This window comes from Sceloporus occidentalis, unplaced genomic scaffold, assembly GCF_023333645.1.
Source record: "Sceloporus occidentalis isolate IW3139 unplaced genomic scaffold, rSceOcc1.0.p SCAF_6, whole genome shotgun sequence".
NCBI lineage: Eukaryota > Metazoa > Chordata > Lepidosauria > Squamata > Phrynosomatidae > Sceloporus > Sceloporus occidentalis.
The window spans coordinates 103297808-103313495 of record NW_028316986.1 but is presented as its reverse complement, the minus strand read 5'-3'; positions in this window follow the sequence as shown (position 1 = coordinate 103313495).

Here is a 15688-nt window from a genome sequence, read left to right as displayed (position 1 = left end):
ACACAAATTAGAGGATCAGAACTATAAAAAATTAAGAATAGAAATTAAAAGGAAATTAGAAGAATATAAAAATATAAAATTATCATGGTTCGGTAGAATCGCATTAATAAAAATGAAAATTCTGCCTAAGATTAATTTTTTGTTTAGGATGTTGCCAATACAAATATCAGAGGTTGAAATTAAAAATTGGCAAGTATTAGTGAATAACTATTGTAATGGGAATAAAAAAGCAAGGATTAATAAAAGATATTGGTATAAACCCCAAAAAGAAGGAGGTTTGGGTTTCCCAAATTTAAAATTGTACTATAATGCAAACCAAATAAGATATATTATAGATGGAATCATAGAGAAAGGGGAATTAGATTGGTTAGAGATGGAAACAACAGGAATAGAGGAAAAATTGGAAAATATATTTTTTAAAGAACTTACTATGAAAGAAATGAAGGAAATAGAAAACCCCTTTTTAAAGAATATATTAGAAATTTGGAAAAAAAATAAAGAAAAACTAATGCCAGCTATTTCACCTTTAACACCAGTTATAATGCTAAAAAAATTTCCAGTAAATTTAAAGGAAGAAGTAGGGAAATTAGTAAAAGGTCAAGAAATATATAGGATAAGAGAATGGATGAAGACTATGAGGAAGAAAGGGAAAATAAAGGAGAAATTGCAAGGATCAAAATTAACTTGGTATAATTGTATTCAATTGGAACAATGGATAAAGAAGTATGAGAAAAATATAGGAGAGATTAGAGAATACACAAAATTTGAACAGTTGATTAGGCAAAGAGAAAGTATAGAGGCAAATGAAACTTTGAAAGGGGTCACAAGTGAAATATATAAATTATTATTAAAATATAATGAGAAAGGAGATTATTTAAAGACAACATGGGAGGATGATTTAGTACAAAAAATAAATGACCACGAATGGGGGAAAATTTGGAATCAACGCCATTTAAAATTTTATTCTATACGAATAAAAGAGAACTACTACAAAATAATTTGGAAATGGTATTTAACGCCTGTAAGGTTAAGTCATATAAATAAGAATTATTCAAGGTTATGTTGGAGAGGGTGTCAAGAGATAGGCACTTACATGCATATATGGTGGGGTTGTAGAACCGTAAGGAAATTTTGGCAAATTGTATTTGAGGAGATAAAAGAAATAACAAAAATTGATTTAGAATTTAGTCCAAAGATAGCGTTATTATCTTTATATGATAAAATTAACTGCACCCAAGTTATAAAGGATCTAATTACAAATTTATTAACAGCGGCGAGATTAATGATAGCAAAAAAGTGGAAAGACCAGGGAGATTTACAAATACAAGATTGGTATAGAGAGATTTGGCAAATAGCAATTAATGATAAGTTAACTAGTGAAATTAAGTTTAGAAGAGGAATAATCAAGAGAAATGATTTCGAAGCAATATGGAAAACATTTGTACAAAAAGTTTTAGGAAAAGAAGGAGGTGTTTTACCACCAGAGGAAGAGTTACAATTCTGGAGACAGAGTAATAAGAAGACAGGCTCGGGTGATGGGGAGCACTTGGGGGAAGGGGGGAATTATGAAAAATATATGATGAAAAGAAATATGAATTAAAGTTAGATAAAGTAGTAAAGAATGGAATACAAAGGGATATATTATATGTATGGGGAATATAATGTAAAAGTTTTTTTATATATATTATTGTAAGGTGAATTTAATCAATATTTTATCAATTTATTATAAATAAATAAATAAATAAATAAAGGTTAATAATAATAATAATAAAAAAAGAAGAAGCACACGTGGCATCATGACACAATGGAGATGGAGTCATGGCATCCAGCATGTGGACGCTGTGCTATGGCTCTGCCTACAGGCTGGCACAAAGTGCCAGTCTGTATATCCCCATTGTTAAAAGGGGGTTTATGTACCCAAGATAGAGAGATAGATGTTTGTTGTGTACCCTGAGGGGCTAAGAGCCTCTGAGGCTAGGATAGGCTGCTGTGAGGGGCAGCTGGAAATAGGGACAAGGAAAGTTCTTAATTAAATTATTGTGGTAATTTCCTGCGGGACATATAGAGCTTGGTTAATACAGGAGCCATAGATGACTGAAAGGGTTAAAAGATATAGAAGATAAACAAAGGTTCTGTAAGAACTTAGACTGTAAAGGAACAATTTATAAGGTTATAAAGAATCAGTTACAAAGTTAAGCAAAAGAATCTGTTAAACCGTGTAACTACTGAAGTATTTATAGACTGTATCCATCTTGAATGCCATCCACCGAGAATGATGCTGTATTCAACCTGATTTGTAATACTTACAGAAACATATTCAAAAAGCTACCAATAGAGACAAAAATCTTTTAGCTTTGTTACACATCAGATAGTGGGTGTGCTGCTGTCAACGAGTAATTGGTGTCAAGCTGGCGGGGGTGGGGGGGGGGGAGAGGAGGATTTGAAGACCCAGAGGGCTGGCATCTAGAGAGAATTCTAGTGTCGGTGGCACTAGAAGTGAGAACTGAGTTCAAGTGTCGCATCACAAATTAGGCAGCAAACTGGTAGGATAGATGCCATTCAGTGACTAAATGGTGGCAGTGGTAGGATAAAAAAAGACCCATTGTGCTGCCATCAGAGAAAAGAGGTTGGTTGGGTGAGTCTCACCTTCACAGTTACTGTTGTAGTTATCGTTTTAAAAGGATATTTTCCCTATTTGTTAACAGAACTATACAGTTAATTTTTAGATACGTGCTGCTGGCTTGTGCTATTAAACACATTCACCTCCTTTTCATCTCATCATCACCTTCATGCCCATGGCTACACAGTATACACCAAAACAGGTCAGCACTTGAGCCATTTTATCTATTTTATCCTTCCAATTAAATGAAACTACACCCCCAAATTATAAAGCAAATTGAAAAATTCACACTTACACTGCAAAAGGAGTGAAGTTGTCCTTCACTGCATTATTCACTCCTATGTAGCTGGAGCCTAAACATGGATAATGGTTATACCGATGTGTTTTGCTGAAGTCTTATTGATATTAGTCTGTCAGATTTTGCATTATATCCTTTGACTGCTTTTTGCTACATCTTTCCTCATTATTAATACCATCCCATTTCTTCTTAGATTTTCATTTCCTTAGTCAAACACTGTGTAATTAACTGACTCAAAATTCTTGTCCATTAAACCACTCAGAGTATTGCAATGTTCATTCGTTCCATTATTTATTTTACTGTGGATGCATCGGCACTATAGAAATCATGCAGTTTAAGTGCTGTAGGCCATCCTATGAAATCCTGGAATCTATAGTTTTACAAGGTCTTTAGCCTTGTCTGACAAAGAGTGCTGGTGCCTCACCAAACTACAAATCCCATAATTCTATAGGATTCAGCCATGACAATTAAAGAGGTGTCAAATTCCATTATTTCTAATGTGTAGATGCCTCCTTAGTCTAGCTTTCCCTAATTCATGTTTCTCAGGTTCCATGTTCCTGTAATGTGTGTTGTGCAGCTTTAGATTTTTCTTTTTTTTCTCAGCACCTCAAGAGCTGAATGTCCTTTTAGCTTAATTCCAGTTGTGCCATTATCTACAGTCCTGCTTGTAGCTGTAGACACAACTCTGCTCTATTCCAGTAGTTCGTTGAATGTGGGCCAACCTGGAAGTTTCATCTTCTGGTACTATGAGCCCAAACATAAAGCTGCTTCGGGTCACTTTGGAGGTATACTGTTTAAATCATACCTGCATCCTAAGAGGCCAGAAGCCATGCCAAAGCCATGCTCCAGTCCTAAGGGCTGGGCCAAAGTTTTGGTGCAGCTTCTGGCCTCTTAAGATGTGTGTGTCATTTAAACAGCATACCTCCAAAGTGACCTGAAGCAGTTTTATTTTGGCCTGTCTGTACAGGCCCTATTTCTTGTTTCATTTTGGATTGTCTCATCATAGGGTTCTTATGGTAAAAGATATGCAAAAAGGTGTTACCATGCCTCCTTCTAGGCAGTACTAACAAGTGTTAGCTGTGACACTACTGCTGTTGTCTCTGAGGTCTAATCAGCACTGAAGAAATAATGCAGTTTGACATACACTTTGTCATCACTCCATACTATGAAACAATGGATTTTGCAGTTTGTTGTGGTACCAGGGCTCTCTGACAGAGAAGGCTAAATATCTCATAAAATGACAAACCCCTGGATTCCATAGTATTGAGTGATGACAGTTAAAACAGTGTCAAACTGCATTATTTCTGCAGTGCAGTTTAGACCTGAGAGATCCTCTGTCAGTGCCACTACTGCTGCTGCCTAGCAGTTGCTTGGCAGATTTAGTCTGGCCTCTCAGAAAAATCCTGTCTGACATGAGAGACCCTACCAGCAGCCCTGCTGCCCTCAGCATAGCCTCTTGCATCACAGCAGCACACAGTCTGACCACCACAGAAATATAGTGCCATTGGCAGTGAAAAAATTACATCCATACAAAGCATGGTTGAGTTTCATGCAACAGCTCAGTTTTCTGTAATAGGTTGTACAGTGACAAACCAATGTTCAGTTGTGTACACCAGCTTTTCTGGCTTCAAATTCCCTCTGATGAAAAGTATTATCTTACTGATTAGAGATAACATCCAATGGGTTAGATGCTCCTCATCCATGTTTTGGACCATTTCATAAAAAAATATTTTATCACCCCCCCCCCCCCTTTTAGTGTCATATATAGCATATGCTGTTTGATATGTCTTCATGATGAACCAGATAAGACTGTGTTTAATGACTATGTTATGGTGTTAAAACCCCAAAGCTTTGTTGGTAGATTAATTTTGCCCTTTCTTCAGCATATTTTTAAAGCCTGTTTACATCATGAGAATGCAAATGATCATCTAACCCAGATTTAGGTATATTATGCAGAAGGCCACAATTGTTGCATACCTAAGTATTCAGCAAAAAACAGGCCTTTCTCTGCTAGACTTCTACTTTCTTGAATGGGAATTTATAAACCTCTTCTTTGGTTCAGAACAAGACAAATAAGGGGAAGGGGGGAAATCACTAATTAGTCAGTCTTTTAGGTTAACTGCTGTGTGAAATGGCATGAAACACTTATTATTTTTATAGCTTTCTTTTTTCTCTAAGGGAAAGAAAAGTTGAATCCCACTGTGAGCAATGGTCAAGGAAAAGACAGATGAAAGATGACCATGTGTTTAAATGTCCATGTTGTTTCAATGGAAGGTCAGAAGTCATTATTTATTTTGAGACAAGAAATTGATGGGGAGGCGAATAAAATCTTGTCTGAGTTTCTTTCCTTTTTAACTCTAATTTCCTGTTCTGGAATCTAGGCAGATCACCCACAGTAACCCACCAAAGAATTGACAGTGGAACATTCATCTCAGAGGGATGAGCAATTTATATTAACCCAGAAATGTGCTGTTTATTTAACACAGACACAGTTCCATGACCTTCAGTTGCCAGTGGCTGGTCAAGGCTCTGAAGAAAGGGACAGAAATAATTCAGGCAAGTCATGTAGAACAAGTATGTTACAAAAGTGAAAATTGCATTTTAATAGTGTCTGACAATGTTGCTTTACAGATAGAGATGGTGGAAAGCAACAGACTCTGAGGAACATGTCAACATATTCAGTTTTAGACTAATATGCATACAGCAGATCCTAAATAAATATTTCTACTTCTTCTTCTGGCATTAAACTCCCACCCGCCCACACCCACACACAGGAAACAGAAGGCTGTGTCCTGCCTTTAGATAATTTACCAGTAAAGCTTATTGTAGTATTTAAATGAGTAAATAATAAAAGTTGTGGAATTCATTATTACAGACACAGAACTTAAATCCCAAGGCCATTTTCCCATGCTAAGTTATTTTGGACTCAGCTCTATTTAAACAGAAAGGATTTAAAAAGTATATGTTTTCAAAGAGATAGTAATGTTTGTTGTTTCACTATAAAATGGAAAATCAATATAAAATGGGATGGGAGAATGCAACACCTTTGAGACAATGGGCCAGAACAGACCGGCAAGAAGGGGCAGCTTGAAGCCACCCTGGGCAAAGACGGATTGGAGTTGCATCAAGCACACACTGTGGCCCCAATCTGCCTTGAATCCATTCTTATTTGGGCTGGGGGGAGAGCCAGCTTTCCCAGCCCTGCCACAGCCCCAGGGTGGCTTTCAGGCATCATCGGAGCATGTGGCATGTTAACACCACACTCCAATGACACCTAGAAGCAGGCCTTTTTCAGCTGTCTGTTTCAGCCCTAACTGATTTATTTTGTGGATATAAATTCATTTCTTCAGATACACTGATGGAGCAGAAAATACACCACAGTTAGATACCAAAGGTGTATATGTGCTGTATATGTTTTCTCTCTTTCATGCCACCTACAGGGTCATTGCATTTGTAGTTTGGTGAGGTGTGTAGAATTATCTGATACAAACTTTTAGTCTACTTCTCTGAACCACAATTGTCAAGGTAATCTGCTTGTCTACATTGCAGAAAACATGTAATCCTCAATACGTTTCTTTTCAGGGTACCTTGTTACCTTCTAAATGCTTCATTAAACTTCAGATTCTGGAGTCCCTTTGGACAAGGACAAGACAACCTAAGTGGTATGGAACTGAAAAAAAATGTATAATGCAGATGCATCTTATTCTCAAGGAAACAGATAGGTTTAACTGCATGCAGTATTTTATATAGGGATAGGATTCATTTCTGGTTCGCAAAGAGGAGGGATGGAGGGAGGGAAAAGAAAGAGGGAGGGAGGGAGGGTTATATTTCCAAAAAGCACATAGTGACATATCACATTTTTACAATAGAAGTATTTCTGCCCTGCGTTTAGCATTGTTGGTTTGAAAATGAATTTGATAGTGTTAAACATTAAAAGTTGGGGGAATATTTTATTGCAACAAGCACTGATGGTTGAATAAATCAATTTGTTGTGTAATTGTTGATTAACTCATTATTTTAAGCATTGGTTTTCAGGCAAGACTGTAGGATTTACCGAGAAAAGTATGGAAGTTGTCACTAACACCTGGGGGCAACTTTGTTATTGGTATCTTAAAAATAACTTTTTTGATATTTTAAAGTTGACTTCACCCAACCTGGATGCCCTCAAGCACACAAGGCAATAGCTGCCTGGAGTTGATAGAACCTCAGCATGTTTGACAACTGTAAGGCTGAGAAAGGCTATCCTCAAAAGTTGGATTTCATCTTACAACCTATTAAATCTTCCCCTTACAACCTATTAAATTAGGTTTTGTCACTGTTCACTGTTTTGATCACCTGAGGTTCCAATATTACAAGCAACAGGGTCAGAGCTAGCACACTTCCTTCCTTGTGTACAAAGTATTATTATTATTATTATTATTATTATTATTATTATTATTATTATTATTAAGCTTTATTTATATAGCGCTGTAAATTTACACAGCACTGTACATAAAATCATTTAATTAGACGGTTCTCTGCCTTCATGCTTACAATCTAAGAAGACACGACACAAAAGGAGAAGGGAATGGTTGTGGGGAAAGGGAGAGGGAGAGCTGTTCCTTGTAAAACAGTTGTTGTCTCAGCCCAGAGAGGTTTCTTTGCATCTGTACTGTAGCTCTGATGAGTCAGATGACTGTAGATTTTCATTTGAACAATTGGTAACGCCAATCCAATATATCTGTCTCAATCCATTATTCCTGGATGTAGGTGCAAGTGTAATGCCTAGTAGTCAATGTCAGCCTAAACTGCATGTCAAAATTTTAAGTAAGATGTTAAAACAACCAGTAATGGCTTCTTAAGAGTGTAAGTAATTCAATTGCTGGCTTTAAAAGATTGTCTAAAATATGGAGAGTTCTAGGAACTTTTAAAAAATAAATCTGGAAACTATTGGAAATTTGAACGTTAGTTTGAGTGTTGGACTATGATTCTGAAGATCAGGGTTTGATTTGCTACAAAGCCATGGAAACCCTCTGGGTGACCTTAAGCGAATCACACATTCTCAACCCCAGAAATTCCATGATAGGTTTACTCTAGGGTTTCCAAAAGTTAGAAATTACTTGAAGACAAGCAACAACAACTGGTAATTTCAGAAAATCCCCAAAACTGCTAATGATTATAATTATCTTAAAATGCAATGTTTTGGTGATTATCCTTAGTATGCAGTTACGAGATCATTGGCATGCAGCCAGACAGACTGATACACACAAGCTAAATGTAACAGACCACAGTATACCACTGCTGTGATGCAAAATAAGGAAGAAAAAAAAAACCCTTAACCAGAATATGTTGGGGGGGGGGGGACCTAGCCAAACCTGCATTTAAGAAAAAAAAATACATAATTGAGAATTAGAAACATTTGTGGAAATAATAGATCATGAAGCTTAGAACAGCAGCTGCTAATAATCATTTTGGCATTCATTTACGTCTCAGGACAACAACCTTTTAATTTATTTTAAGCTCAAATATGGTTAAATGATAAAGCCTGATTTATCCTGAAGCTGAAGTACCATAAATCACTTCAGCTGTAGTTGTGTTTGGTTCCCTCCCTCTCTCCCTCCCACAATCCTACCATCTGAATTAGATGATATTCAGGTGATGAAATGGCATTTGAAATCAGGCTGGATGGAGCACAATAAAGTGTTGTCAAATTCCTGAGCGGGGTTTTTTGTCCCACAATTGCCACTTAAGACCAGGGATGTAGCTAAAGAATTTCCACCCATAAAATCTTCCTTCAGTCCTCACATGTGCAGTAACCCAAAACCTCAGTTGAATATTTAATAATAAAGTTTAGAAAACACCCAAAGAAAAGAGGCAGGTACCCACTGGGTGGCCTTGGCCAAGTCATACTCTGTCAGCCTCAGGGGGAAGGCAATGGCAAACCTCCCCTCAACAAATCTTGCTAAGAAAACCCCATAATAGGGTGGTCATAAATTGGAAAGGACTTGAAGGCACACAACAACAACAAAGTTACCATAAGAATGCAAACATGGCAAATGTAAGAGTTTTTGGTGTGAACAAGTTTCAGTGTGTCACCATGATGGGGAAGCTGAGCTGGCAGGGAACCTCTCCTCCCCATCTGGGTGAGAGAAAGGAGGCAGGAGCTGGATGTGATCCTGGGGAAACACCAACACTGGGACAAGTATAAAACCACAATTACTTTTGTGCTTCCTGCTGTGGCAGCAGGAAAAAGTCCTGCTTTTTGTGGAAGGATGAAGAGAAGAAAATTGGGAAGTGGGGAGGGGTATTTAAAGGATTAGGAAGTGGTAATGTGGGAAGAGCAAAAATATGGAATGTGAGAGATGGAGACAAGCAGGACAGAGTAACCTGAGAATGAGGAGGCTTTGCTCATAGAGACACCAGGCTGTTCTGCTTCTGAGGAGCCCAGCCCTCTGCTGGACCAGCTACATTAGATATGCTTCTGCTGCTATCAAAGCGAGTAATGGGAGAGTGAGTGTTCCACTCTTAGCTGGGGCAAATAGCTATAGGTGAAGGATGGCTTTATCAGTCAGGATGAAGTCTAGGCTGCCTTATGGATAGGAGAGGGAGTTGCAGGAATCCTGCTGGCCAGCCAAGGTAGGAAGAGGCTGTGGTGATGGGTTTTCTAGAAAAGCACAAGTGGGAGGACTTGGTAAAGCAGTAGCTGCACTGTCTGGGGTATCACCCAGTGTGGGGGGTATTTCTGGGGGTTGGAGCCAAAAGGGCACAGCTCCTCACCTCACTGCCACATGCCACTCTACTCATGAGTAGAATGATGCCTGGTAGGGGTGCACTTGGCCTGGTGTCACCCTTTTTCTGGGGTGTCACCCAGTGCAGTCCACACACGCCATGCCCCCTAAGTTATACCACTGTGGTAAAGGAGTGACTTTAATCTCCCTCTTCCATAGGCAGGCTGTCTCGACAAGTTAGGGAGGTGGCAGAGTCCGTTGAGTTTCTCCTTAGGGGGAAAGAATGCTAAGCACTAAAAATGAGTTTATAAAAAGGAATCCCATAGCAGGACAAGGTAAGAGTTTCTTTGTTGTAGTACTAGGACTCAGCATAGGGGGATCTTGGTGAAGTTAACTTTTCTGTTTCTGTAAATGAGCTGATGTCTAGCCCAAGATATCTTCTACTTTGCAAGGTAATGTGATGGCTGTAGAAGATTGCCATGCGCTTAATAAAAATTTGCATTTTTACCTGAGGAGGTCTGGGTACATGTAGGAGAGGAGTCCCAGCCTGGCAAGGGCACGGAGTTCTGCAATGGTAGAAATGTGAAGGTTGAAGGAAAATCTAAGACAGGGGTGTCTGAATTCTCATTTGAAGCAGCAATGGGCTCACTGTGCTACAATCTACACTGGGAACTGGATGGGGGAATATGTCTCTGTTGGTTATGCTGAACCTTCTGACAGTTCCCAGTATCATCAACCATGGTACAGGTAGGCCCTTGGTATCTGCAGGGGTTTGGTACCAGGACCCCCTATGGATAGCAAAATCCATGGATGCTCAAGTCCCATTAAATACAACGGCATAGTAAAATGGTTCCCCTTGTATAAAATGACAAAATCAAGGTTTGATTTCTGAAATTTATATACTTTTAAAATATTTTCAACCTGTGGATGATTGAATCTGTGGATAAAGAATCTGTGGCCTGTTACAGACAGGCCAAAATAAAGCTGCTTCGAGTCACTTTGGAGATATGGTATTTCAATGATGCATGCGTCCTAAGAGTCCAAAAGCCGCACCAATGCCACGCTCCAGTCCTAAAGACTGGAGTGCAGCTTTGGTGTGGCTTTTGGACTCTTAGAACTCATGCATCATTGAAATAACATACCTCCAAAGTGACTCGAAGCAGCTTTATTTTGGCCTGTCTGTAACAGACCTGTGTAGTCTCTGGGCTGCTGACTGGGATGGGACTTGGCTTGTACCATTTTACAGTGTTTCTATGGCGGGTTACATACCGCCATTTGGAACGTCCTCAGGACGTCCCAGTTTAAAAAAGGGGTGTCTTTTCTAGATGCCCCTACTCCTGTTACGGACTCTGTCCATAACAAATGGCGGCAGCCGTTCCACACGGCCACCGCCATCTTGACGTAACGGACGCTCTGCGTCCGCACGTCGTGTCCCGGAAATGACGCCGCAAGTGCACGACTTCTTGGCAGCATCCTGGAACCGCACCGTTTGGCTGCTGCGGTTCCCAGACGCTGCAACCAGCGGCGGCGCGAGACAGCCCCTTCTGGGCCGTCTGTAATGCGCCTATTTCTTCCAGGCAATACAAGCCCCAAAGGTTTGTATAGGAGACTCCTTTTTTGGCCCCTTGGGCACTTGCCTGCAGGGTCCCTCAGTATGATATTTAACATAGATATGAAGCCACTGGCTGAAGTTGTCCAGAATTTGGAGATCCAGTGTCATCTCTATGTAGTTGACACTTAGCTCCTACTACTCTTTCCACTTCAGTCCAAGAAAGCTGTCTCAGTTCTAAGCCAGTATCTGCCACCAGTAATGAACTAGATGAGGGCATACAAGTAGAAACGTAAACCAGACAAGACAGAGGTATTTTTGATCAATCAAAAGGCAGATCAAGAAACAAGGAATTCAACCTGTACTGGATGGGATTACACACACACACACACCCCCCCCCTAAATATGAATATTCACATCTTGGATATACTCCTGGACGCAGTTCTGAGCCTTAGTTTCAGCAGTGGCCAGATGTACATTCAAACAGCTAAGACTTGTGTGCCTGTTTCTTGAAATATTGGGTCTGGCCACAGTGACACATGCCCTAGTTACATACTGTTCAGAAACTTCATCTGGTCCAAGACGTTGCAGCCAGATTGTTTACTGGGGCAGGCTCCAGGAAGCACACAACTCCCCTGTTGCAATGCAACAGCTTTACTACTACCACTTTGTTATCAGACACAATTCAAAGTGTTGGTTATGACCTACAAAATTAGGCTCAAATACAGATTATCTGAAGTACTGAAGGACCACATCACCTCAAAATACATATATTTTTTAAAAACAAACAAATAGAAATAAATGTTCATGTGCCCAAAGGCATATATGATGTTGCCTTGTTCTTTCCATAGAAGTATGTTGATAAATTTGTGTGTTTGTTCCTTCTGTCTGTTTTCCAGAGTAATAATTTTGGTATATGTACTGGTGTATATTAGACTCAATCGGTTTTATTTTAATATGATGGCAGGGTGGTTGTTTTCAGTTAATGAATTACATTTTATAGATTTTTATTGCTTGCTCACTATGTAGTGTACATCACTTCAAAATCTCCCTTACTTCTCTCTCCCCTTGGTAGAGAATATAACTCATCAATTTTAAATATAGGTATAAATACACTTTACTCACTCCACAGACTCAGAGATTGGAGAAGTTGCTATTTTTGACTACAGCTCCCAGAATCCTGCAGAAAAGGAGGAGGAGGAGAATGAGGAGGAAGTAGTGGTGGTGGTGGTTTGCGGGATGCAAGTGCTAAAATGTTGTGATGGCACAAGGTGAGCAACTAGGGTAAAGGAGTAGGCTGTGGAGTAAGGAAGAGAGGCAACAGAAGATATGAGGTGAGGCAAGAGAGAGGAAAGGAAATAGGTGCAGTGGGAAGATGTAAAGAACAAAAGAGGTAGGCACAGTCAGCCCTTCATGCCCATGATTTTTTATTATTATTATTTATGGATTCAAGCATCCACAGTTTGAAAATATTTTAAAAATCGATAAATTCTAAAAAGCAAACTTGAATTTGCTATTTTATATAAGGGACACCATTTTACTATGCCATTGTATTTAATGGTAATTGAGCATCCATCTAGTTTTCCGTAATATTTTAATGGATCTGTATGTTATGGTCATCAGAAATAAAACAGACCAGACAAAAACTAAAGGGATCTGATGAGAATACAATAGCATTAAAAGTTCCTGTGTCTGACAGTTTATTGTTGTTTACCACACCAGGAATAGGATATAAGACCACTTTGAATGATTCTTGTCCTAGCATTGATCCCCATAGCAACCTTGTAAGGTAGATTTAATGAAAGGTAATCATAACCCAAGATTACATGCGAAATTCCATAACCATACAAGTATTTAAGCTTGTGTCTCCCTGTTCCAGGTCCAACATTGTAAGGGGAGTTTCAGTACCAACCGAGACTGAAACTTACTAGTGAGGAAAAAAATAGCTGATTGATGTGCTAAATTTGTGTAATTGGAATGTAAACTAATAATATGCATATCATATTTGCATAATGTGCCAATTAGATGCCTAACTTTGAAGGAGTAGAATATGGCAACCATTGTTAGAACAAGCAAACACTTTCATACATAATTCTCTGGCTTGTTTCATTATAGATAAAAGTGGCATAAGAGAAAGAAAGCCAAAATCTTTGTTTAACATGATCCTTTGTTGACTTATTTTTAGAATGTAAGGAGTCCAAGAATTAAAGGCTGGATTAAGCATATATGCAACACACACACACACCACCTATTCATATTTTAAGATCTTCTTCTTCTTTTGAAAAAAGAATAAATCGCAGAATAATTTTATGCAGCATAATGTGGATGAAACATAGCTTGAGCTAGGCTGATTATGGTTTCATTAAAACTACAAGTGACATATAGCTGTGGATTAGAGTGAGATTTCTTTTACTGGCCTAGCTCTACTCAGTATAGAAATGCATCATCAGCATACACTTCTATTGTCACAAATTACTAACCTGGAGTTCTTGAAATCTAATTACACTTGACACAGACTGTGCAATGGCTAAACAGCACCAGTAATGAGAACACTTATTCCTATCGGAAATTTACGTCTCTCCTCTGCAGCAGAGAAGTGAGGGCAGAGGCTCAGAGAAAATTAACTGAAAACAGAACCAGAACTAATCTGTTTATCTAATTTTTGCCAGATGTGCTAAGGTAATCTTGCAGAAAGAATAAAATGAAAATCCCAGGCCAAACTCAATTAGTGTGTGCTGAACTTGGTGAGGATGGCTGAGCACAGGATTGCTCAAAAGACAAAATAGACTAGTGGCTGCATATTGCAATGTTTTATGAATATCTAGAGCTAGCATATGAGATAAGTGAACTGGTATTGCTGCTAGAAAGTTTGTTATTATTATTAATTATTACGGTCTTCTAACTTACCTAACTGCTGAAGCATGTCATTTAGATTCAGACACCTTGTTTGGTGCTGTGCAATGCTATTGGCTGTATGTGTGACCTATAGTTAGACATATTAGAATAGGAAATGATGTATGAAATAAAAGGTCACACACCAGTGCACAGAGAATGCATTGAATGTCCCACAAACGAGTGTTCCAACTGTTCACTGCATACAGTTTACGTTGAGCATATCACTTCCCTTATATAAATAATTATAGAGCACTTCCTAAACTTCCTCATTTCAGAAATAAGGAGCTAATTATACCAAGCAGGGAGTACTGCTATTAGTTCATCTAACCTAGGACTGTCTTCCTGTCTTTGTTGTAAATTGCTGCCAAGACTTATGGGAACCCTAAGAGCGAGATACATTCAAGACACCCTGTTATTAATAGCCTTGTTAAAGTGTTGCAGGCTCAGGAGTGTGGCTTCCTTGATTGAATTAATTCACCTGTAATGCGGTCTCCCCCCCCCCCCCCATTGTCTTCTAATTTGTCAAATATTAGTCATTTTTCTATTGAGTTGTTTTTTCATACAATATTTCTAAAATACAATTGCCTCAATTTATTCTTATTGGTTTCTAGGAAGAGTTCAGTGTTGATTTGCTTTACAACCCATTTATTTGTCCTTTTAGCAGGCCACAGTATCTCAAACTCTTCTCCAGCCCCACATTTCAAATGATTTGAAATGATTTGCTTCCTGGCAATGTTTTTCACTGTCCAACCATATACAGTCGGCCCTCCTTATCCATGGATTCAAGCATCCACAGTTTGAAAATAATAAAAAAAACTATAAAATCGAAATAGCAAACCTTGATTTTGACATTTTATATAAGGGACACCATTTTGCTATGCCATTGTATTTAATGGGACTTGAGCATCCATGGATTTTGTAATCAACAAGGGGCCCTGGAACCAAACCACTGCAGATAAGGTTGCCATAATTTGTTACCACCAAACAGGAACAAAACGGAAAAAAATGTAGGACAAAATGTAGGACAAAATTTGCCTGGAAATGGAGGACATTCAAAAAAATGGAGGACACAACCAACTACAAGTCAAAAAACATTAATTATTTTTTAAAAAGGCACACAGCAGTAGAATTCAAAGTTATTGAGATCATACCTGTGAGAGATGCATCTGAGGAAGCGGACTTTAGTCTAGGAAAGCTCATGCTAGTTGCTGCGGCGGAGGAGGCCTTGCCATGGCAGCTTCCTTTCTTGGGGCCTAGCCAGCTGCCTAGACCCCGTACGGCTTTCCTGCCAGCGGCCGTAGCTGCACCAGCGGCCTTCCCTGGGGCCTAGCCAGCCGACAAGGCCCTTCAGCTTGTCACGGAGCCGAGGGAGAAGGAGGCCTTGCCGCAGCAAGGCTTCTTTCTCCCTCGACTCGGCCCCAGCCCAGGCAGCCCCGAACCGGAGGAGGAGGAGGCGGCCTCATCACAGCGAGGCTTCTTTCTCCCCAGGCTTGGCCCCGTCCCGGGCGGCCCCTAGCCAGAGGAGGAGGGGCCCTCGCCACGACGAGGCTTCTTTCTCTCCCGGCTCAGCCCCGTCCCGGGCGGCCCTGAGCCAGAGGAGGAGGGGCCTTGCCGTGGCG